The sequence below is a fragment of the Lissotriton helveticus genome, chromosome 8 (genome assembly GCF_964261635.1).
Source record: "Lissotriton helveticus chromosome 8, aLisHel1.1, whole genome shotgun sequence".
Lineage (NCBI taxonomy): Eukaryota > Metazoa > Chordata > Amphibia > Caudata > Salamandridae > Lissotriton > Lissotriton helveticus.
The window spans coordinates 238,348,943-238,375,435 of record NC_136069.1 but is presented as its reverse complement, the minus strand read 5'-3'; positions in this window follow the sequence as shown (position 1 = coordinate 238,375,435).

The window sequence follows — 26,493 nt, the reverse complement described above, 5'->3', positions numbered from 1 at the left end:
GCATGATTTTGGCCTACTCCGTAAGGAACGAGGGTTCCTGACCTCACATGGAGTGCATATTATGCATGGAGAATTAGTACGTGACCTCCTGAATGCATTATTATGTCCAAAGAAAGTGGCGATAATCAAATGTAGTGCACATAAGAAGGTGACAGACAAAATGGGACAAGGAAACGCTTTTGCAGATCGCATAGCGAGAGAGACTGCCATGTTACAAAATGTCTCTCCCATGTATGTGGTGAAATCACAAGCTGAGCGATGGCATGATGCTTGAGAGGAAATATTAGATATACAAAAATCAGAGTCTGAAGCAGAACTTGCAACCAGGGCAACAGAGGGAGTGTTGGATGATGAGGGTTGTTGGCGTAGCAAAGATATGGAGAGATGGAAATTGCCTGCCGCTTATTTGCAAGCAATGGTTCAAATGACACATGGGCTGGCACATGTTGGAGCTCTTGCAATTACTAAATTGGTTACACGAGTTTGGGAGCATCCTGAGATTGCCAGCACGGCCAAAAGAATAGTACAGACCTGTCTGATATGCTTACAGTACAATCCTGCTAAAGGGACGTATACTCCTAAAGGAGGGTTTGTTCCACCTACTGCACCATTCGAAGTACTGCAAATGGATTACATCCAGCTTGAGCGTTGTAATAACTTCAAGCATGTCCTAGTGGTGGTGTGTGCATTCAGTAAATGGATTGAGGCCTTCCCCACGAAGGATAATACTGCGTTGACAACAGCTAAGGTGTTACTCAAAGAGTACTTCCCACGCTATGGTGTTTGTAAATTTCTGTGGAATGATAATGGTCCTCATTTTGTTGGGAAAGTAGTGGAGTATGTCCTGAAAGGATTGGGAATTAAACAGCGATTCCACGCTGTATTCCACCCGCAGTCAGCAGGTCTTGTGGAAAGGTATAATGCAACTCTGAAATTGAAGCTAGCAAAGATTGTGGCATCCACGTCTTTGAAATGGCCGGACGCTTTGCCTTTGGCATTACTGTCTATTAGATCAGTGCCACATTCCCGATCTGGCCTCACACCCTATGAAGTAGTGTTTGGAAGGCCTATGAATATCTGGGGAGTTCCAAAGCCTCGCTTAATACATGATGTGCCTTGTATAATGATGAACGATTATTTGGCACGATTAACAAATGATTTACTTTCTATTCATCAACAGGTTCGAGAAGCGCTCCCCGACAACTCCATTGGAGAGGCTCATGATCTCCGTCCTGGGGACCACGTTATGGTCCGCGTGTTTGAGAGAGCCAGCAGTTTGGAGCTGAGGTGGCGTGGCCCTGAACAAGTATTGCTGGCAACTCGGACGGCTGTGCGAGTCACGAATAAGAAGCGGTGGATACATTCCACTCACTGCCCTCGTGTCTCTCCGGACCTGGTGAATCCTGCGGTGCTGTCTGATTATCGAGATATCCTGGATGCAGAGAAGAGCCCAGCTGTTACGCCTCACGAGTCGGAGGGAGCCTTCCCTGACCATACTGTTTCTGGAGGAGCGAAGTATAACCTACGGCCAAGAAAATAGTGTCTTTTTGTGCGAGACTGGTTGAGTTACCGTTCTGAGGTTTGCGAAAACGGAAGCCGAGAATATCAAGGGGGGGGGATCAGTTCTGGCCAGTGTAGCGACACCCATCTTGAATCTCAGAGAAGAAACCAGCGGCTACCTCGGATCACAGCACTCAATTTTTATTTTTTAGTTTCTTTGTACTATGGCACCTACTACGATAAGAAACAGAAGAATTCTGGGTGCAGTTCTTTTTGTTACGACTATAGTGGTAATAGCAGTAATAGCTTGGACTGTAGAACGATTGCTTCCTGCGCGAGAATATTTACTGCCTACCACTCCAAACCCAACAGAACATTTCCATTTTACTCTGCCTTATCATGAAGAGAGGCATAGACAGACTTACCTAAATAACAGCTTCATTCAAATTCTGCATCATACCCATAATAAGACGAACACTTCGAACTGTTGGGTATGTGGAATGTTGCCTGGACATCAAAAGAAAGGAGGAACTCCGCTTATTCCTCTTCCTTTCTCTCATAATGGTTCTTGTAATGCTTGGTACACTCTTCTTTTTACCCTAAGATGGCCAACAAAAGGTGGACTACTTTTTCGACTAAATAAAATTTGCTATAATGATAGGGATGGTTATCCACAAGCTGAAGGAACTAAATTTTAGTGGGAAGAATATCGACCGGACAATGCATCTACACCTTGTATTTTCACTAATCAAAGACTTATAAATATGTCCAGTTTACATGTGATTACGGTTATTGATACCAAGGCTGACCTATGTGTGAGGAATAAAGGTACAGTTCCGGTAGGGAAAAGTGAATGTAATACTACTCTCACATTTGACACACCAAGTGGTATTGCTTTTATAGCCTCACGAAACACCTACTTTATTTGTGGAAATAAAGGATATCATCGTCTTCCCATTGGGGGGTTAGGAACTTGCTATATATCTTTTGTACTACCCCCTGTATTTATTGCCCCGCCTATGTACCAATAATGATTTTGTATTATATCATGATTTTATATTAATTAGGGTTAAGAGAACATTGGAGACTGAAAATGTATATCAAACCGACACCTCTTTACAACAATATGTAGATTTTAATTTAGGCCTATTTTCCTTTGTTGGTGCTGCCTTAAACAGCAGGAAAATAAGACGGCTAACACGTGTTGTGGCAGCTGTTGCTAATGAAACTGCCTCTGCTTTAGGGAACTTAACTGAGGAACTCCAAATTACTAGAATTGTAACGCTTCAGAACCGAATGGTTCTAGATGTAGTACTAGCTGATCGTGGGGGTGCATGCCGCATTATAGGAAGTAGTTGTTGTGTTTACGTCCCAGATAATTCGCCTTCTGTGTATGATGCCATTTCCAAATTGCACAAAATTGCTGCCGAAATTTACCCCGAAAATGGTACATGGACCTTCTCTAATTGGTTCTGGACTTTGCTTAGTACCTGGGGTTGGAAATTACTGACTATCCTTTGTATGATTATCGGAATACTATTTTTCCTTTGTTTATGTATCCAATGTGGCCCTACCGTATGCTCTGTATGTATTACGACCTGCATTCCATCCAAACGAGCTATTGCCAAAAATTAGCAAATGATTAACGCAGAAATGATGAAGATAATGATGATTAATATTGATGACGAGTATCCTGATTACTTCCATTATGAGGTAGCTTCAGCTAAATGCTAAAAGGGCCGTCTGTCGTAATTTGGCAGCACCTGAGTTAGCATTTAGCTCAGCTACACGAACTTTCACCATTAACTTGACCAAACGAGCGAGGGCCATTTTGTTTTTCCTGGCTTCCATTTTGTATGAACATGCGGCCTCGTGGTCAGCATGCCCTTTTGTCCTTCCTCTGTACCAATGACCATTTACCTTGCCCAGCAACAGGCTATTTTTAGCACTGGTCAAGCTCTCGCATGCGTATTCAGACATTCGGATTAATGAGTGGTCACTTCTCAGGAATGTTCTTTACAATTGACCAGTGGTACTAAACTCCTCCCACATGTTGGCTGTGTTCCAAAAATGCCCTTATATGTACCTAAACTGTGAAAGGAGTATACCGCCTACCTTTTTATTACTGTTAAAATTGTATAAAAGAGGTCGCGCACCGATGTTCGGTGTGATACTTCTTGCATTACCGAAGGGTGCTGTAGGAATGTACCACCACCCCATGGGGTCTTAATAAACTTGTCTTTTGCATTTTCAGTTTCCGTGCCAACTTCTATTCTATGGTGTTCGAGAGTTTTCACAGAGTATGTAGACCTGACGAAACCCAATACCACAAATGGAGTCAAGCTATCCTGGCTGAAGACGGCTGATAGCCAGAAACCGGTCCTAGGATGCTTGATTCTGGTCCAGGGAAGAAATGGATTGGCAGTTCGGGCTGGACTGTTCCCATGAGGCACAGGGTCAAGACTGATTTGCATATGGCCATGTCTGAACTGGGGTGGCTTGGTGAGCAAAATACCGATGGATTAAATCCAGATCTGTGACTGGGGGTGAATGTTTTGCCATTGTGCAACATTCCGTCCATCATCTTGTGTGTTTTAATATTACTGTGAACCTTGGTACTCTGAGACATATGTTAAGTAAGGGCATACACAATGGATGAGAGTGTGTTTTTAGCCTCCATAATTTTCAAACAAGAGTTCTTTTATCTTCCCCTTATCTTTCCCTCTGATTATCTTCCCTTCCTCTTACCATTCCCATTCCTTTTACCTCCTCCATTACCTACTGTGTTTACAACACCCACTCAAGTCCCGAGCCTTATCCAATTATGTGTTCTCTGTTTTGTACATTGTGGGCCTGATGTAGGTAATTTTATTTTACCACTTCTTAAATACCGAATGATACCGAATCGGTATTTAAGAAGTGGTAAAATAGAGGGGGGGGATGTAGGTAATACAGAATCGGTAAATACCGAATCTTTAAGATTCGGTATTTACCGATTCTGTAAATACCGATTCGATAATGCCCATTGATTCCAATGGGCATTGAAGCTCATAGGAATCAATGGGCATTACCGAATCGGTACTTACAGAATCGGTAAATACCGATTCCAGCAAGGGTGCAGGGGGTGTCACTTTGACACCCTCTAGCACCCCAAATACAGGCATGTGTGCCATGTGGCACACAGACATGCCTTAAGGGCATGTATGTCTGTCACATGGCATAGGTATGCATGCACACATGTGAATGCACACCTGGATTTGGTATTTTACCACCCAATTGGTGTTTTTTTGTTTGTTTTTTATGAAAAGAGAACATTGCATTTCATCCATGTTACCAGACAACTGACATGAGACTGTCACACTGAAGCTATAATGTAAGTTCCCCCGTCTTTCATAATATATAAAGCAAGATTGATTGTCATAGAAAATATTTCCGAGTACAAATAGGTGTTAAAAAAAACCAACCAGAGATTGTTCAATAATTTGTTTTTTCCCAACAATGCTACATTTTTTTCTAAACCCTTCACGAAAAACAAATTATTATTTTCAATTGAATCAATCTTGCAAAATGTTCAGCTAAGGCTTGTGGAATCCTGATATCCCACACAGGGATACTAAGGGCCTCATTTATGAGGCTGTGCGTCACTTTTACGCCGCCGGTGCATCACTTTTTGTGATGCACCGGTGGCGTAAAAAATGCGCCTTGTTGCGCCATATTTACAAAGTGACGCATCTAGGTAGATGCGTCACTTTGTAAACCCCTGCGCCGCATTATACCGGCGCCAGGTATAATGTATGCAAGGGGGGCGTTTTGACGCAAGAAAGGGTCATGGAAGTGATGCAGTGAAATCTATAAGATTTCACTGCACCATTTCTCTGCCGCTAATGCGTCAAAATCTTACGCCTGCTTCATGGCAGGCGTAAGACTGACCCAGGAACTATCAACATGGGACTTGCCCATGTGAAGGTACACATTGCTGGAGTTGCGTCACTTTTGTGACACACTCCAGCAATGCATCACTTTTGCGCCTACAGATACGTCAGAAATATTGACGTATCTGTAACTCCTTGGCGACATGATGCGTCATATGATAAATATGACGCATCAATCATGATTCATGGAGTGCGCACTGAGAAGTGACGCATTGCTGCTTTCATGCAGCGATGCATCATTTCTCATAAATAAGGCCCTAAGTATTGATTGCAAAAGTTGGAGAAAATGTAGTGAACTTTGCAACATGTTTCCTTTATAAAAGAAAACTAGTCGAAAAAAATTACAAACAAAGAAAAGCAACTAGGCCCTATTGAAACTACAGGCCACTCACAACAATAAATGTAAAAAAAGTATGAAAAGTACAAAAGAAATGAAGGTGCAATGCCCAATCAAAAAAACAACACACATTTTCCAACTTACTTGTAACATCTCAAATCCAAAAGTCCCCAAACCCAATATTATACATGATGCAGCTGTCATGTTCACCAATGCACTCTTACCTGAACGTTACTGGACTCTTACTTGTAAGGTGCTTGGTAGAGTTTTGCAGAGACGCTATGGGCCAACCTCCCAGGTACCCTATTCAACAACCAGTGATTTACTTTGCACACTATGGCCTTTTGATAGAACTCAGGAAGGAGGGCCAGATTCGGATGCTAGTGGGGCTCTTGTTGTCGATCTGTGAGGCAACAAGAACTACCTTTTTAAGGTGAGGTTCTATGAACTATTTTGGCTGCCTTTCTATATTAACTACTATATTTTAGGATTATGAATATTATAATTTTCCTACCTGCGAACTACAGGAATAGGCGCTGCGTCTTGAATGTCGTCCTGAGTTGAGATAGTAAGTCGGGGTGTTGTCTCCTGAGGGCATGGTCAATGTATTGGTGTAGTAGTTTCGGTTTTAAGTGTTGCATCTTTGCTGTGAGTAAAAAATAACATTGGATGAGTATTCTACTTCCTTTAGTCAAAAAGCATTTTAAACATCACAGTCTATTCATGGATTACTTCACATTATTCATTTACTTCAATTATCCCCTCGTACTGATCGTCTCACGACATGCTATTGTAAAAAGAATGAAATACGGAACATATACACAAACAACATTGCAAATAGTAACTTTTGAGAATTATCTTTTGTTGCTGAGATTTCTTAAAGTTCAAAATGTCTTTCCAAGAATCAAAAAAGTGTTTCCAAATAGTGTCTTTAAAATTCTATTGCTGCACGTTACTTTGCTGCTTTCCTGCAATGGTCGCCTTTAGAATAAAGTAATGACACTTAGCTTTCTTTATTATTTTTCAGTAATCGTAGATCCGAAGTGAAGATCAGGATTGAAGAAAACCAGAGACTTCGTCGTCATCAAGTAAGCTGAGCACAAAGAACAGCTGCTGCAGAGTAGAAAACCAGAAGGCTAAGCGCCTTCTTGGAACTTGGGTGTGGTGTAGTCATGCCACACCCAAAGGCGTCCGCTGAGTCATGCATGTCCCAACGCGCTGCGTCATGCGATTGGAATCAGCAGATCGAGTGAATGCATCTGAACGTGAGTGCTTTTAACCGCTCGTCTTAAACTTTGAAAGTTCTATGAGAATGGTCAAAGTAAACATACATTGATTTGTAGCACTAAAGAAACTATACAAGTGAAAATGTACATAAAAAGTTTCAGACATGGAATAAAGGTTACAGATACTAAGCATATTTCACAACAATAAGCATTGGCAATATATTTAAGATACCAGATTATCACTTTAGTATTGCTTATCAAAAGAACCACACATGAATTGTACACATTTATATATAATACACTCTTCAATTGGGGAATGCATTGTTCGTAAAGAACAGGGAACCATGTGTTAGTACAGACACTAGGGGCCCGATGTAGGTGGCCATTTAACGACCGGTAACGGCCGATTTCGGCCGTTACCGACCGGTAAATGGGTATTTGTTATGTAGGGGCCCTATTTTACCGATTCGGTAAAATTACCGAATCGGTAAATTTACCGAATCGGTAAAATACCGATTCTGTTTTTTTACCGATTCGGTAATTTCCTGATGTAGGTGGGACTCCTCTGAGTCCCAAAGGCCTTACAGATTCGGTATTTTACCACCCAATCCAATTGGGTGGTAAAATACCGAATCCAGGTGTGTGTGCACATGTGTGCATGCACACCTATGCCATGTGACAGACAGACATGCCCTTAGGGCATGTCTGTGTGCCACATGGTACACATGCCTGTATTTGGGGTGCTAGAGGGTGTCAAAGTGACACCCCCTGCACCCTTGCTGAAATCGGTATTTACCGAATCGGTAAATACCGATTCGGTATTGCCCATTGATTCCTATGGGCATCAAGGCCCATAGGAATCAATGGGCAATACCGATTCGGTAAATACCGATTTTTACAGATTCGGTAATTTAATTACCGAAGCTTCCTACATCTCGCTCCTTCATAATTACCGATTCATAAATCGGTAAAATTCGGTATTTATGAATCGGTAATTACAATTTTCCTACATCTGGCCCTGTCTGTTCTGATAGAGATTTACCCTTGATCAATATAGGATCGTGACAGTACCCCCCTCGCAGAATCCCCCTAAAAACATTGGTATAGGTTTTGGTTTATCAGGACACCTGGTATGAAAAATCCTAATATTCTCGGAGCATTTTGTAAGTTGGCAAGTGGTTCCCATGAACATTCTTCAGGACCGTACCCTTTCCAATCTACTAAATAAAATAATTTGACCCGGATTCTCTTGAAATCGAGTACTGACTTTACCTCAAATTCTGGGACTCCATCAACATCTATGGCTGGAGGAGGTGGTAGAAGTCTTGTCATAGGAATAATGAAACATGGAATACTGGGTGAAAATGATACTTGGAGGGAAGTGTTAACTTAACACAGAGAGGATTAAAGTACTTTTCCTACGGAAAAGGGGCCTATAACTCGTGGACAAAATGTATTATAGCTCTTAATTCTTAAATGTTTGTAGACAACCAAACTTTGTCATCAATGGAATATGATGGTGGTTTCGAGTGATGCTTGTCTGCAGATTTTTTCTGATTTTCTTTTGCTTGTGCCAAATGGTACTATGCTTGTTGTTGAACAGACACTAGATTATGTGCATAGTCATTGACAGCCAGGATTACTATGGAAGGTTTGTCTAGCCCTAAAATAGCTTTGGGATGAAAACTATGTGCACAGAAAAAAGGAGACATCCCAAAAGAGGAATGATCAATGTTGTTGTAAGCAAATTCCATGGCCCATAAGATGTCTGACCATTCCTGATCACAAGTAGCTAACATGCATCGCAAACATTGTTCAATAGTTTCATTTATTATTTATTTATGTCATTTGTAGAGCGCACTGTAACCCTACGGGCATCCTGGCGCCAATAGATATGTCAAAGGAAAGCAATCAGCCGTGAGAGCAAGAGGAAGGTATACCAACAAGAATCCATTACTATTGCACCTGGGGGATTATACCTGCGGAACAGCAGCAATTTGTGAATTTTCCTTATTTTGAGCGGGAGGCTATTCCAAAGACGGGCTGCTGCCACGCTAAACGCTCTTCCGCCCTGGGTCGCTTTCTTTACCCTGGGTATTCTGACAAGGTTGGTGGAAGAGGAGCGGAGGGTTCGGATGGGCTCATACCACTGGAACTTGTCTGGAGTGTCTTAGGGCCCTGACCATGCAATGCTTTGAACACGATGCATAAGGACTTAAATAAAATCCCTTGGAGTACTGGGAACCAGTGTAAGTCTGCCAATGCTTGTGTTGTTGAAGATCGGCGAGTTCGAGAGAATGCTAACTTAGCTACTGCTGCCTGGATACTCTGAAGCATAGCAATCAAATATCCAGTTTATTCCAGTAACAAGGCATTACAATAGTCCAGGCGACTAAGAATGGTACTCCTGATCACAGTTGTTCTTGCCGTTTGTGCGTTCAGTTAATCCATCAGTTCAAGGATGATAACGGGATGAGGTGCGCACTTCCATGCTCAATGATTGTCCAAGGTGTTGCCAAAAATGAGAAATGAATTGGGAATCTCTATCTGAAATTACTATGGATGGTATTCCATGTACTTTAACGATCTCTTTTAGAAATATGTGAGTCAATTCAAGTGCAGAAGGAAGTTTTTTCAAAGGTATGAAATGAGCCATTTGTGTGAAATTTGTAGTGAAGCCTGTCTTAGTACGAGGAAGCTCCACAATAAAATCAAGGGAGATAGTATGCCATGGTTGTGGTGGTAAGGGCAGAGGTAGAAGTAAACTACTAGGGGCATGATGCACAGGTTTATTTTGAGTACATATTACACAAGTGCACACATAGATTTGAATATCTTTGAGCATGGAAGGCCACCAGAACTTTAGTTTAATTAACTGATACATTTTGGTAACTCCAGGATGTACAGACAACGGTGTATCATGATATGTTTGCAAAATCTGATTTTGTATGGAAATAGTAGGTAAAAGATTGTGGTCATTAATACATAGTAACTCATCTTTCCATTGCAATAATGGATATTTTTTATGCCATTCATCTTTTTCTTTGTCTTTAGTTCTGCCTTGATATCTGGTATTACATCAGTATTAATAACTCCCACATGGAAGCATTCTGTAGATATAATTGGTCGTGATTTCTCTTGCTTTGCATTCATATCATCACTTATGCCTATGCTTGACAAAGCATCCGCTTTGTTCTTTTCTTTTCCTGGTCGATAAGTAATGAGGAAGTTGTAATCATTGAAGAATAAGGTCCATTGCAATTGACGAGCTGTGAGAGCTTTGACAGATCTTAGAGTTTGTAAATTATGATGATCAGTATAGATGGTAATAGGCTGTTGGGTACCTAACAAGTAATTTTGCCATTCTTCAAACACAGCTTTTATAGCCAATAATTCCCTATCAGCTATGGCATAATTTTGTTCTGCAGGAGAACGTTTTCTAGAGTAGTATGCTATGGGATGCCTTTGACCTGCACTTTTATGTCGTTGAGACTAAATGCCTCTTAGGGAAAATTGCGAGGCGTCATCTACATCTATGAAGGGCTGAGAAGGATCCGGATGCATCAATAGGGGAGCTGAGGTGAATTGATCCTTTAAAGAGCGAAAGGCTAGTTCAGCTTCTGAGTTCCATTAGAATTGTGTGTTCTTTCGTAGTAGTTTGGTAATTGGAGTGATTATTTTGGAAAAATTATTAATGAAACGCCTATAAAAGTTGGCGAATCCTAAAAACTTTGGACTTGCTTCACAGTAGAAGGACTTGGCCAAGCAAGGATAGCTTGAAATTTCTTTGGAACCATTTTGATCCTGGAAGGACTATGACTAACCCTGGGTGAAGTACTACGCTACACTCGCGTAGTTTGCGAAGTTTGCGCTACGTCATATTATGCAAATTGTACGTAGCACAGTGCAAAAATGCCTAGCGGTCATTTTTTGCTTGCTCGCGGTCCTTAACTTCAAGTTGGCAACCGTGAGCGAGCAAAATGACATTCTGGCGAAATTCTCAACGCGGGGAGGTCGGGTTTCTCATTGCGAGTGGTCGCGTATGCTCGTGACCACTTGTGATGATAAACTACCAGTCTGCATTGAGAAAACTGCCGATCAAGTAGAAATCTACTCGAGCAGCAGAAAACGATCACTTGCACTGTGCAAGATGCAGTTTGCACTGATTGCACAGTGTGGACAAGCATCCAACACTGTGCAATCAGTGCGAACAGCATTTTGCAAAGTGCACTATGCAGTTCGCGTAGCTCGCATAGTGCGAAGTGCACTTCGCGTAGCTACGCATAGTACTACTACACGAACTACCCCCAGGGTTACTAATGACATAACCTAAAAACTCGACTTTGGTGGTATGGAATATACTTTTTTCTAACTTCACAAATAATTAATTTTGTAAAAGCTGTTGAAGAATGGCTCTTACTTGTTTTACACATTCAGAAATATTCTTTGAGTATATCAATATATCGTAAATATATACAACACAACATATGTCCAAAAAATCTCTTAAGACTTCATTTACAAAAAACTGGAATGCTACTGGAGCATTACAGAGTCCAAAGGGCATGACTTGGTATTCATAAAGACCAACTTTGATCGTGTCGTGAGAGAAAGGTTCTGAATCTCGTCCTCCTTATCAAAAGACCTGTCAATTGCACTTTATCAAACCAGACTTCCTGTCTTTCGACTCTCTCACCTTACTACCATTTCTTTGGTACCACTCTTCCTTGATAGATAAGAGAGATTTAGGAATGGCTTGTGCATTATCCAAGGCCTGCTTTTTAGGCATAATCATTGGACCGCCCTTCCTACCTCCCCATCCATTCAACTACCGGGCACCAAAAAGCATACCTACTCTTCTACAAGGAGGTTGCAATCAAATTTAGATTAAATCTTAGTGATGAATTCCACTCTATATACATTGGAGAGAGAGAACTGGTCCACTTTTTACATAACTCTCTTCTCGCCAGCAGCATAGCATAAAATATGAATTTTTGTTCATCTCCAACTGACTCATTATCCAAAACCAAAAATATTAGAAGACTTACCTGAATCTGTTTCTTCAGAATTTCAGTCAGCACTCTACATACCTCTCCCCCAAAAACCTGGATTTCTGGGCACACCACAAACATATGTATATAATTTGCCGATTTCAAACCACATTTGGTACACACCATCTCTCCTCTATTCCCAACCTTCAACAGCTTTTTCAAGTCCAATAAACTCTATAAATAGAAAAAAGGTGGTTTCACTTTAAATAGGCTGGTTTGATAATTTTATAAAGTGTAGTAAAGGAATGTTGCCATCATTTTTCCAGCGTTGCTCCTGGCAAGTCCGTCTCAAATATTTTATGTGGTTGGGTAAGCTCCCCTCCATCTCTTCCATCATTCACCTGTACCAATATGATGTTTCCTTCTTCATTGGGTCGTCCAGAATCAGCATTTCCTCCAGTTTGTTAAATCCTCCTGTCTTGCTTTCTGATGCTTGGACCCAAATCTGAATTTGGAGATACTTAAACCTTGAAACACGATCGTTTGAAAACTCTCCCATGAAATCATCCTTTTTTCATCTATTAGATCCTCCCATCTTTCCACTCCAGCCTGCCTTAATGCCCCAGCAAGAGTGACCTTTTTCCATTCCGGTGATCCGGGTGAGTCCAATATCAGAGCCAAATTACTGCAGTACATCCATTTCAATCTCCTTCTAATCCTGTACCAGGTTTCTGCCGCTCCTCTAAGAATTTTCAACCTAATTTTTTTAAAGTATCTAGGATGTGCATATTTTATCATAAATCCAGAGGTCCCTCCTTCTACATGCTTTAACGTTACTGTGAACAACCTTCCAATTTACGAATCCGATGCCTTAGTCAGGAGCATCCTATTATTCTTAAGCTGGAACGCCCATGCATATAGTTGCAAATCTGGAAGAGTCAGACCCCCTTTCTCTTTTCTCCGCCGTAACTTTTTCTATGATATTCAGGACCCTTTTGCTGCCCAGATGAAAGATCTAATCTTATCCTGCAACTTCATAAGACCCGCTTCTTAAAAACGGCAAAGGTGCGGCATTAAAAAGAAAAGTCAAATATGGTAATAAAATCATTTTCACTAAATTCACTCTTCCAAAAATAGTCTGTGGTAGATGCATCCAACTTGACATTAAATCACAGATTTCTTTTTTCACCCTATTAAAATTGGTTTCTGCTTACTTGTTGATATCTTGGGTCACATTCACTCCCAAAGATCTCATTTCCGTTGTAATATTTTCTATTCCACCATCTAGCTTCCACACCATAATCTCTGAGTTATCTCTATTTTTTTTGTACCCTGATACTTTCCCAAAATATTCTGCAACTTTTACTACATACTTCACATTGTGTTCTCTAAATCGGCTGTATAGATCAGCAGGTCGTCGGCATATATTCTCAGCTTTTTAGCCCATCCATTACCTTGAAAGGGGATAATCTGCGGCCCTGCCCTCAATTTTTTAACTAAGGGCTCCATATATAAATTAATCAGTAATGGAGACAGCGGACATCCTTTTCTTGTCCCGCTCTTTATATTGAAGGCTGATGTTAATAGTCCATCTACTAAAACTCTTGCTTTTGGTGACTTATAAAACCAGCAATTGTTCTACGGAACCTATCCCCTAATTTAGCGATTTCCACAACGGATGTCAGAAAAGACCAATTTACTTGGTCAAAAGCCTTTGAGGCATCCAAGGCAATGACCGCCAAAGGTGCCCTTTTTGTTTCCGCAAAATCTATTGGCTCTATCAGAGAATAGGTTAACTCATGTAGCGACCTACCTGGCAAGAAGCCTTTTTGATCTATTTGCACCAAATTTCCCATTAGGCCTTGAAGCCTGTCTGCCAGGATTTTGGCAAAGATTTTATAATATCACTTTAAAAGCGACACCGGCCTATAGGATTCACAGCTATTCTTACACTTGCCTGGTTTTAAAATGAGTGAAATAGTAGCTTTTGACCAATATTCTGGTTGGGCTATCCCATGCAAAAATAACTCGTTAAACAATCTAGTCAAGATCAGGGTCAGCACCTCTTTTAATGTAATATAAACTCCCAAAGGCAGGCTACCTGGACCTGATGCCTTCCCCCGCTTACCCTTCTTCAGTACTTGTTCTATCTCACCTTCCACAATTTCAGAGTTCAATAAAGCAGTTTTTTTCATCCTCCAATGTCACTATCTCCCCCTCTCTACGCCAATTGTTCCTCTCCTCTTCGGATGACACGAATCCTTCTTCGTACAGAGTACCAAAATAGTTATAAAAAGCCTCTTCCATCTCTTTCTGTTGGTTAGAACCTAGCCCGTATTCTGACACTTGATTTCTTGTATTAAATTCCTCACCCAGTCCTTTCTTGTCTGCCACGCTAACAGTTTTCCACACTTTTCCCCATATTCAAATTGTGTTAGCTTGCTTGTCTCCCATCTTTCCCTCACCCTCTTGTCCATAATACAGGCAAGTTTAATTTTTTTATCTGTTAATTTGATCTGTCTGGCCTCCCTCAGACTAATATTAACCAACTCTCCTTCTAATCCTCTTATCCTTTTCTCTATTTCTCCTATTTCATCCCGAAAACTCTCCTCATCCCAGCTGCATAGTTTATTAACTTCCCCCTCAAATATGCCTTATAAGAATCCCATAACACTCCTGCCAACGCTGAGCCCCAATTAAAATCAAAAAATTCTACTGTATCTTCCTTTAATCTTCTCACTATTTCTTCATCCATCAACAGGGTGCGATCTAAAGTCCGTCTTGTGGGGGACCTTTCTTCCTTGAGGCAAATCTCTAAAGAAAATAGCCAAATGATCAGACAAGTGCATCCCTACATGTGCATAACTCCTAACTTGTTCAAATAAACCTAAATCCATTAAAATATAATATATCCTCGACTGGTGATGATATTTCTTATTTGCATATGTGTATTCTCTTTTATCCCCCATCCACCATATCCAGCCATCACATAAACCCAATTGCTTCATCATAGATTTTATCTGCCCTATCATTTTTAGGTTTGCACATGCCCTACTACCTACTTATCTATCTAAGGTGCTATCCAAAGCCACATTAAAATCCCCTGCCCAAATATTTGGGTCTGAGGAGCAAGCGAGCTCCATTAGCAACTCTTGCAACTCATCCACATATGGACCGTAGTATCCTGCTAACGTCAAGCATTGTCCCTTCACTTTTAATTTGACCACAACCCATCTATCACATGTGTCTGAATTACTTTGTATGATTGAAATATTTGGGTCTCGTTTTACTAATACCTCCACTCCCTTAGTTACAATAGTTTGCTTTGTACACACCATTTATTGCATCCATTTTTGGGACTTGAACACTTCCTTGCACTCTTTTTCTGACAAGTGCGTCTCCTGAAGTACACAAAACTGGGCATTACAGTACTTTCTATATTGAAGGATGCGCTTTCTTCTTGGCCTCCCATATTTCTGTTCTGAAGAGCATCTCAACTAGGAAGCCTCACGCTTCAGTGGATTTTTTTTCTTTTTTCCCTAAGGCTTCCCACCCCGTGACCCCCCTTTCCCTTCCCCCCTTTCTAATGGCCTAAACTTAAACCTAAGCATAAGTCTATGGGTTCTCCCCCAGGTGTGTTTTACTCTTTATCCTACCTCTAACCTCAAATTTTGACATTGCCACCTCTATTTGTTGCTATTCCCGACTAATTACCTTAAAAATCTATTGAAACACTTTTTTGCAAGCTATTTACACAACCTTACATCAGTGGGAAGTTTTTTTTTACATGTTTTTTACACGTCCTTATAAACTCCTCTACTTTGCTCACCACTGTGAAATTATGCATTTTATTATTCTGCATAATGTTTAACACAGCCGTGAAGTTCATCTGAACACTGGCTCCTAACTCCTTCAACTGATCCAAGAAGCAATTGGCCAAGTAATGAAAGCTTAAATTTTCTTTGGACCTATTTTGATCCCGGAAGGACTAATGACATAACCTAAAAACTCGACTTTGGTGACATGGAACATACTTTTTTCTAACTTCACATATAATGAATTTAGAAAAAGCAGTTGAAGAATGGCTCTTACTTGTTTTACATGTTCAGAAATATTCATTGAGTATATCAATATATCGTCAATATATACAACACAACATATGTCCCATAAAATCTCTTAAGACTTCATTTATAAAAAAAACTGGAATCCTGCCGGAGCATTACAGAGTCCGAAGGGCATGACTTGGTATTCATAAAGACCACATGTGGTACAGAATGCTGTCTTCCATTCATCCCCCTCACGGACAACTACAAGATGGTATACTCTGCGCAAATCCAGCTTAGTATAAATGGTTGTGTCTTTAATCTGATCCAGAAAAGTTGGTATCAAAGGTAATGGATATCTATTTTTATGGTGACATTGTTGATGGCGCGGTAATTAATACACACACCCAAACCCCCCTTTTTTAGAAATAAAAAGAGGGGAGATGAAAACAGGGACTTAGAGTGTCTAATAAAACCATTGGCCAGGTATTCATCAAGGTAATTACTTAAATGCTCATTCTCATTTTCAGTAAGGGCATAAATGAGACTGCATGGTAAAGTTGCCTCAGGCATCAAATCAATGCGGCAATCATAATCCCTAAGTGGTGGTAGAGAGTTTGCTTTTTTGTTTCAAATACATCCACAAGATCGGCATAGTCATTCGGGATATTATTTGAATCTTTAGGGAACTCGTAACCTTGTATAAAGCGTTCTGATATCTGATGTTGAAGACATTTTATGTGGGCAATAGTCTGATTTAATAATACAGTTTTTTGTGTCCAGTCAATATAGCGGTTGTATAGAACCAACTGTCCTTGATAATCTGGGTGGGAGACTTTAACTGTATACTTGATGGGGACAAGGACTGACACCCATCCTGACAGGGTACGAAGCACCGGATGACTGAATCCCTGACATGCTTTATGGACAACTTGGGTCTGCTAGATAGTTGATGCGGTCACCATCCACAATTGAGGGAGTTTAATTGCCACTCTTAACACACAGTACATATAGTTGTCTGGATTGGCTGCTCCTGGTGGGGGTGGACCCAGAGGCTCTGCAGGTGGTTCACCATTTGAGACGATTCCTGGTGGATCATGCTCTGGTGTTACTGCATTTGTCACGGGTGGAACAGAGATGGGACAAGAAACAGCGAGATGAAAGTAAGGAATAACCAGTTGCAAACAACCACTATATACACCAAAATCACGACAAATTACTTTTACATATGTTGCCCACCTCTTGGGTCCACTGCCAAAGAACCATAAGCATACAAACAATAGGAGAATAGAGGGGCAACAGGAGGGATGTTTGTACAAATTTTTTCATTAAACAAGTGATAGTCCTTCAATGATATGCACAGATCACTTTTATTGCATTCTTGAACGTATTCTTGGTACAAAATGATCAAACAAAACAGCCAAACAGCCAACGCGTTTCGCCCAGGTTGGGCTTCCTCAGGGCAGATGCTCAAATTGCGCTAGTGTAGCAGTGTTGAGTCCATAAATTGGTAGCAATATTATGAACTTTAAAAAATTCATGGTCTTCTGAGTATCTTGATTCAACTCGAAAAAGGCAGTGTGCACTATGATATGTGACACTTGCGATATGAAGTTACGTTTCTAACCTCGTCCTACATCAGACGCCAAGTCTCTCTTCCCGTCAACGGCAAAGACTGAAAACAAACATCCCTCCTGTTGCCTCTCTATTCTCCTATTGTTTGGAACAGAGATGGGGTATGCCATCCGAGCTGCTGAAAGACCGGGCTACACAGGAGACATTGACAACCATGCTCCGTGAGTACTTGGAGCGCAAATGCGGTCACTGCTGTCTCTATGGCTAACAAGTGGGATGCTTTGGGGAGTCTGTGTTTAGAATACCTGCGGAGTCTGGAGATAGTTATTAGCGTACATTGGTTGTCAGAAACATTGGTTGTCTGTCCTTCAATGAGGGGAGGTGGGATTAGTGACTGCACTGGGAGATTTTGCAAGCCCAACACTCCCTACACAAGATGTGGAAGACCCTGAACTGACACACCATTACTGCTTATCAACAGCACCTCCATAGAGAGGGTGACAAATCGGGCCAGCTACTAACCTGGATACTGAGGCAGGAAGACGAGATCCCACCCATTCAACATTTAAGTGCTCCAGATGGACAATGTGTGACGTCTCGTCGGGACATAGTGAAAGCCCTTGTGGACCATTTTCAGGGTGTTTATCAATCTGGGGAGAATGACCTACCAAATTTTGACAGAAGCATTCCTCACATGACTGGACCTGCCCATCTCTCACATGGTAAGGCAAAAGACTTAGAGGAGGGGATCACGCTGGAGGAGCTTAAGCTTGACTTGCAAGAACTAAACATGGCAAAGGCCCCTGCTGCAATGGCTTTCCTGTTGAATTTCACCCACTCTGTGCATTCCGGTCAAAAGTCACCAGCTTCACTGAGACCTCATCTAGTTACTAGCCGACAAAGTAGCATAGCATAAAATATAAATTTTTGTTCATCTCCAACTGACTCATTAACCAACCCAAAAAATATTAGGAGAGGGCTTACCTGAATCTGTTTCTTCAGAATTTCAGTCAGCACTCTACATACCTCTCCCCAAAAACATGATTTCTGAGCATCCCAGAAACATATGTATATCATTTGCGGATTTCAAACCACATTTGGTACACACCATCTCTCCTCTATTTCCAACCTTTTTCGGAGTCCAATAAACTCTATGAATAGTAAAAAGGTGGTTTCTCATTACGTAGGCTTGTTTGATCATTTTATAAAGTGTAGTAAAGGATATTTGCATAATCTGTCTCGCATATTTTATTTGGTTGGGTAAGGTCTCCTCCAACTCTTCCATCATTCGCCAGTACCAATATGATGTTTCCTTCTCCCTTGGGTTGTCCAGAATCAGCATTTCCTCCAGTTCGTATGCTGCTCCTATCTTGCTTTCTGATGCTTGGACCCAGCTCTGGATTTGGAGATACTTAAATCATGAAACACAATGGTTTGTTCTATTTTGAATCCTCTCCCATGAAATGATCCTTTTTCCTTCTATTAGATCCTCCCATCTTTCCACTCCAGCCTGCCTTAATGCCCCAGCAAGAGTGTCCTTTGTCCATTCCGGTGATCTGAGCGAGTCCCATATCAGAGCCAAATTACTGCAGTACATCAATTTCAATCTCCTTCTAATCCTGTGTCAGGTTTCTGCCGCTCCTCTAAGAATTTTCAACCTAACTTTTTTAAAGTATTTAGGATCTGCATATTTTATCATAAATCCCGAGGTTCCTCCTACACCTGCTTAAACTTTCCTGTGAACAGCTTTCCAATTTTCATATTGGATGCCTTAGTCAGGAGCATCCTATTATTCTTAAGCTGGAACGCCTATGCATATAGTTGCAAATCTGGAAGAGTCAGGCCCCTTTTCTCTTTTGTCCGACACAACTTTGTCCATAATATTCGGGACCATTTTACTGCCCAGGTGAAAGATCCGATCTTACCCTGCAACTTCATAAGACCCACTTTTTCAAACAACAAAGGTGCGGAATTAAAAAGAAAAGTCAACTTTGGTAATAAAAATCATTTCCACTAAATTCACTCTTCCAAAAATATTCAGGGGTAGGTGCATCCAGCTTGACATTAAATCACACATTTCTTTTTTCACCCTATTAAAATTTGTTTCTACTAACTTATTGATATCTTAGGTCACTCTCACTCCCACATATCTCATTTACGTTGTAATTGTTTCTATCCCACAATCTATGTTCCACTCCATAATCTCAGAATTTTATTGTATACCCTGATACTTTCCCAAAATCTTCTGCAACTTTTACTACATATTTCATTGTGTTCTCTAAATCCGCCGTATATATCAGCAGGTCGTCGGCGTATGATGCCAGCTTCTTAGTCGAACCGTTACATTGAAAGGGGATAATCTACGGCTCTGCCCTCAACTAACTAAGGGCTCCATTTATAAATTAAACATTAATGGAGACAGCGGACATGTTTGTCTTGTCCCTCTCTTTATATTGTAGGATGACGTTAATACTCCATTTACTAAAACTCTTGCTTTTGGTGACTTATAAAACCCAGCAATAGTTCTACAGAATCTATCCCTGAATTTAGCGATTTCCATAACGGATGTCAGAAAAGCCCAATTTACTTGGTCGAAAGCCTTGGAGGCGTCCAAGGAAATGACTGCCAAAGGTGCCCTTTTTGTTTCCGCCAAATCTATTGCCCCTATCAAAGAATAGGTTAACTCATGTAGCGACCTACCTGGCATGAAGCCATTTTGATCTGTGTGCACCAAATGTACCATTAGGACTTGAAGCCTGTCTGCCAGGATTTTGGCAAATATTTTATAACATCACTTTAAAAGCGACACCGGCCTATAGGATTCACAGCTATTCTTACACTTGCCTGGTTTTAAAATTAGTGAAATAGTAGCTTCTGACTAAGATTCTGGTTGGGCTATCCCTTGCAAAAATAAATTGTTAAACAGTCTCGTCAAGATCGGGGTCAGCAACTCTTTCAATATAATATAAACTTCCAAAGGTAGGCTATCTGGACCGGACGCCTTTCCCTGCTTACCCTTCTTCAGTACTTGTTCTATCTCCCCTTCCAGAATTTGAGAACTCAATAAAGCAGTTTTTTCATCCTCCAATGTCACTATATCCCCCTCTCTAAGCCAATTGTTCCTCTCCTCTTCGGATGACATCAATCCTTCTTCGTACAGAGTGCCAAAATAGTCATATAAAGCCTCTTCAATCTCTTTCCTGTTGGTTAAAACATAGCCCTTATTCTGACATTTGACTTCTTGTATTAAATTCCTCACCCAGTCCTTTCTTGTTTTCCACACTTTTCCCCATATTCAAATTACGTAAGCTTGCTTTTCTCCCATCTTTCCCTCACCCTCTTGTTCGCGGTCGCCAACTTGACGTTGAGGACTGCGAGCAAGCAAAAAATAACCGCTACACTCTGCGTGTTTGCACTGTGCTATGTGCAATTCACGTAGTGCGAAGTTCCACAAACTTCGCAAACTACGTGAGCTTAGCGTATTACTTTTCCCAAGGTTAGTTATATGACTGTACAGTGTGAGCTATTGCTTTTGGGGTATTACTATACTGTAGGATCACAACCTTGCCTCAAAAAAGAAAACATGTTCGTAGGGTCACCAAGAAAAATGATGCCATAAAGAAATGATACCTATTAAAGCGTAAACATACTAATCCCCATGTCTACCTCCTCCCACTCTGATGACCCAATCACACCAGGAAAGTGTCTCCATCTCCAGAAACAAACATTGGTAAAACAATGGTAGTGCTAACCAATACATGAAGAAGCGAGCCCAGAAAAGTTTGCTCCAGGGTCAGCAAATATAGCAGCTGAGAAGCAAGAGAACCTAGAGTCATTGAATTCCAATGGCCTCCATGTGGTGGAGCTAGCCCATCTCAGATAGCAGTGAGGAGGGTCTGAATGTGAGTAAGGAGCATGTGTCAGCAGAAAATTGTTCCACACTATGCTTCAGAAACTCACCAACCTGCTGTGGTTTATTCAAGACATGTAATTTGCCCTGCTGGGTGATGCAGAGTCTCGCATGGTACAGCATTGCACACTGAATATTGGCTTGCTGTAACTTTTGCTTGACAGACAAGTATTTCTTGCGAGCCTCCTGAACTGTCACTATGAAGTCTGGGTAAATGGCCATGGTGCTGCCCTCAAATTGTATCATTTGAAAGGAGCGAATCTGATGCCGGCAGGTTTTAATTCATACTGTATAGTCTATCCCTACAATCTTTCCAGCAATGCAACCAAAACCTTTAAACACAACCTGCTAAAACAAAAACCCTGAAATACTTATGTCAGGTCCCTCCTACAACCCAAAAAATGGCATAGTTATTAATTGGGTAAAGAAACAATAGCAAGCTTTCGATTGGATGTGGCGTTAAACCATACTAGACATCATAAAATTAAGTGTAACCCCACTGAGAACCATTAATAACAACTAACTGAGGCAATATCTAATATTTTATTATGAAAATATTTTCATTTTGTTATTAAATGTTTTTTTGTATGGTCTTAATCAATTCCATAAATATTCATATATACAAAAAATATAATATATACACAAAAGTAAGAAATCAATCCAATTGGTAGAATCAATAATTGTCTCTTTCTTAAAAACTTAACAAATTTGATGAAGGCTAGCGGAAGAAGACAACTACGCGTGTTTCGGCACTTCTGCCTTCATCAGGAAACCAAATATAGTGAAAAAATTGGAAAAGGGCACAAAATAATTATATTGTTGTTACATCTTTCTAATAAGAATACCAATTTTATTTACAATTTTACACAAACATAGACATAGCCATAGACCTAGAATGTTTGAAATATCTTTCATCATTGTATATAATTTAATGCAAAAGGATGAATTTATAGACGGACAATCAACATATGTAAATTGCATAGCGAATTCTAATACATATGTGCATATTCATTCTACAATGAGTTTGATATATGTTGTAATACATTTAAAAGTACTTTTTTTGTTCACCTTTCTAAACAATGTAGCTAATGTACCTTAGCTGCTCCGCCCATCTTAGTAAAGAATGAATGAAAATAGCAGAGTAAAGCAAAAGGAAGAGAGAACAAAAATCATAAGTTTAGTGAGATCGTTAACTTAAAAAGATTAAATGAGAAAGTAGAGTTAAAGAATTATTTAACCCCTTAACCGCAGGGGTAATTTCCCTCCTGTGCGAGGGGGAGGGGGGGCGCGCGCGGTGTGAGGCACAGTGCAGCTGTGCTCATGCCGAGCTGGGCTCGTCATGACTCCGCCCACTCCTTTAGAACGTCCGCACAGGTGTGGAATTTGCCGCTCGGGGGAGTGGCGCGCCCGTTATGACAAGCCTAGCTCGTCATGAGCACAGCTCCACTGTGCCTCATTACGAGCTGGGCTCGTCATCAACAGGCAAGGGGTTAATAAGAGAAGAATGGAAGGCCCAAATCAAAAATCAAAGAAGTGTATTGTATGAATGTTGTCACTTTTAGGCCTAATCGTGGCGCCAAGCCGATATTTAATTAATCCGAGGTTTTCACTATAGGTTAACAAATGAAAAAGTATTATATTGTATGTCAATTTAATGAATTATTGAAATGTCCACATAAAGGGCTCCTAGGCTTGATGATTTTTAAGGCTAAAAAAGGAAAGGGAAAATGTACTTACTTCCAACATTTTAGGTAAATGAGCGACTTCGGATGGCATACAGTACTGCAATGGTAGCTTAACGAGGGGGCAATGAGGGCTCCTAGTATAATGGAACATCTGAAAACAAGAGTGGAAACCTTTTAATATGGGATGTTGTTTTATTTATTAAGTATAAGGCGCAAATGTATGATGTTAATATATCCAGCAAGACTTACTATAGAAGCGTCACACGCTATTGTTAATGCTGTCACAATAGGTCCTGCAGAGAAGTGGGTTAGACAATGGATGGTGCAATTGCTGAAAGAACCGAAGAGCCACGAATCTAAATAAGATACTGTAGCCCAAAGAGGCTCGATGTATCTATAAAAGGAATTAAAAGATGGCATAAATGACTCTAACGTGATGTGCCAAATGATAGCTAATTTACTTTAATTAATGGAGGGGATATTCTTACTTTTGAGGATCTACAATGACGCTTACATCAGTTTAGTTCTTTAGTTTCAGCAAAGGAAGTTAATTCTAAAGCAGAGACAATTGAAACATTGCTGCATTTACCATCCTGTTCTAATGGCTACTTTGAATCATTTATCAGACAAAGATTCACTGAGGTACTTACTTTCTGTTTTTAAAGGAGACTCCTGTCCAAAGTGGATTTGTGGCCAATCTACCAACAAGGCTCACAGCCTCAAATCTTATGACTTAATTTTCTTCACTAGAGCTCTGGCTAAATGGCACAACTCAGTGGCTAAATTTTGGAGCATCCAGGAGTCAAGAAACATCCCTTACAGATCTAAGATGCTGATAATACCCGCAAAACATTAGAGATCCACACTGAACATTAATTATTACAAAAATGGCATTGTACTTATCCAGGCAGCCAAGAAAGATCTGGAACTATTTGATGACTACTTGGCAAGCTTAAAGATCACATTAACGTTATACACCAGAAATTCCTCACAGAAAATACTAACACCTATACACCACGAAGTACATTGGCCCTTACTGAAAATGTGATTGACAATGAGAGCCAGCAGACTAAATCTTTGCTTATCAACACTGAAACTAGTGACAACAGGTTACAGCACAGGGAGTCAGTATCACTACTCCAAGGTAATAGCCCCCATATGTTAACCTGCAGCACAAGACTCAGTGCTAAGATTTACAGGTTAGCCTCCAATCAGTCTTTAGACATACCCAACGCAGTTAGAATTACTCCATAGTTGAAAACCAATTAAAAATCTAGCTAATCGCCCATCAGTGCTAAGACTTGCAGATTAGACTCCAATCGGTCTATGGACATACCCAAAACAGATAGCGAGAACCACATAGTTGCATACCACTTAATATCTAGCCCATCTACCATCCCTCACCCACCTCGGGTGAATACATCTAATACTTTGCAAAGCAAGGGTCTCTCCGATGCAGCTTCCTGCGGTCAGAACTTAATTAGATTAGTTCACTATACTAGTTCCAATCTATCCTTACAGTTGAAGAAAAAATCATCAGAAGAACCTGTTATTAGCCGCAATCACGTTGAACTAGATAGATCTAGCATTCAGTTCTCCATGACTGCACGCTGCAACTCCCACTAATCTCCCCTCCCCCGAGAATTGAGCTAAAATCACCCAATGCCCAGACTGATAGGATAGCTATAGACATGCAAAATGCCCTCAGAAACATGAAGAATGTTTTACTTCTCTCAGAAAGCTATCTATCTAAAAGCATCCAGATAAAAAAAGTATTACACTGATTATACAATACAATTAACACAACCCCATGGCCTCTGTCAAACAGAATTCTTCGTCCTCGCAAAATCCTGTTATCTGACGGACTCGGAAACACAATCCTTTTTGCAATAATACGTTTTGTCATCCAGCCCCCCCTTAGAGAAATGAACAACAAATTAGATCAGTTCCGATCAATGTAAACAGAATAACACAGGTGAATCCTAGAAAGCTAAATGCCAACAACCTGAAAGAAATAACATTAATCCCTGTAGGGCAAGACTTAATTCTAACTACCCTTCCGAAACCGCTCTTGTGCTGACTATTGAATTGCTGATCAGCAAGGAAACATGCAGTGGACATTGCCGCACTAATCTTAAATCAGGTTATTGATGTAGCTACTCTTACAGAAACGTGGCTCAATAATGCATCGTCCCTGTGCCTAGACCTATTGGTTCCACCAAACTACAAAATTGTGAGACTAGACAGGCTAAAGAAAACGGATGGAGTTGTGGCCTGTATGCACAGTTCAAACATTCTCAAGCTCACTCTGACCCTGTGAATACCTTGGGCTCTCTCTACGTCTCTCAGATAATCAACACATTAAACTACACACGTTCTACCACCCTCCAATTAAAAATCCAATATTCATTGCCTAATGGAAATTATTACAGCAAATTCTGTTCCACACTCCATTGATATCTTTCTAGGGGACTTCAACATACATTGGAACGACCTCATAGATTATCTAGTCAATATTTAAAAAAAAAAAATTCCTAGCAGACCATTCACTAGTGCAGATGTGCAGTCTTCCAACTCACTCTAAAGGCCCTACATTGGAACATCTCCTAAGAAAACAAGGTAGATTCAATTGCTATTGCCCTTGCGACTGGTCAGATCACCACATGGTCAGATCACCACATCATCACCATCCTTAAATATGAAAAGAGCCACACAATCAGTCAAGCCTAAGCAATGGGTTAGAGATACTAAAGGTCTGCACATGGAGTCGCTAGCAGCAAGTCCCAAGAACAAACTTCAACCTCCTCCAGAATTGGTGGACATCAGCGAGCTTACAGATCATTACAGCCACATGATGTCTAAAATAATCAATAAGATAGCGCCTTTAAAACTCAAAAGAATTCAAGTTAAAGATAAAAAGCCATTGTTTAACGGCTCTCTGAATGAAGAAAGATGGAAACTCAGTCTCACAGAAAGGAAATAGAGACAGTTCCCATCATCCCCACATCTAAATAAGCTAAGAAAGATCAGGAAAACCTACAATAAATGCGTACTTCAGTAAAAAAAATGCTTTTTTAGAAATGAGCTTGATAATGCTAAGATCCAACTGAGAAAACTCTTAAAACTACAAAAGGATCAGTCGAACAAATTGGCCAAATCCTCTCAACTAACAGCTCAATCGGTTCTGAACTGTGAAGACTTTTCAACATTTTTTAGTTCCTAAGCTAGCTCCCTGGAGAGAGAACTCAAGGTTATTGCTGATAAAAACGTGACTCAAAAGAGTACTCAAGCGAAGCA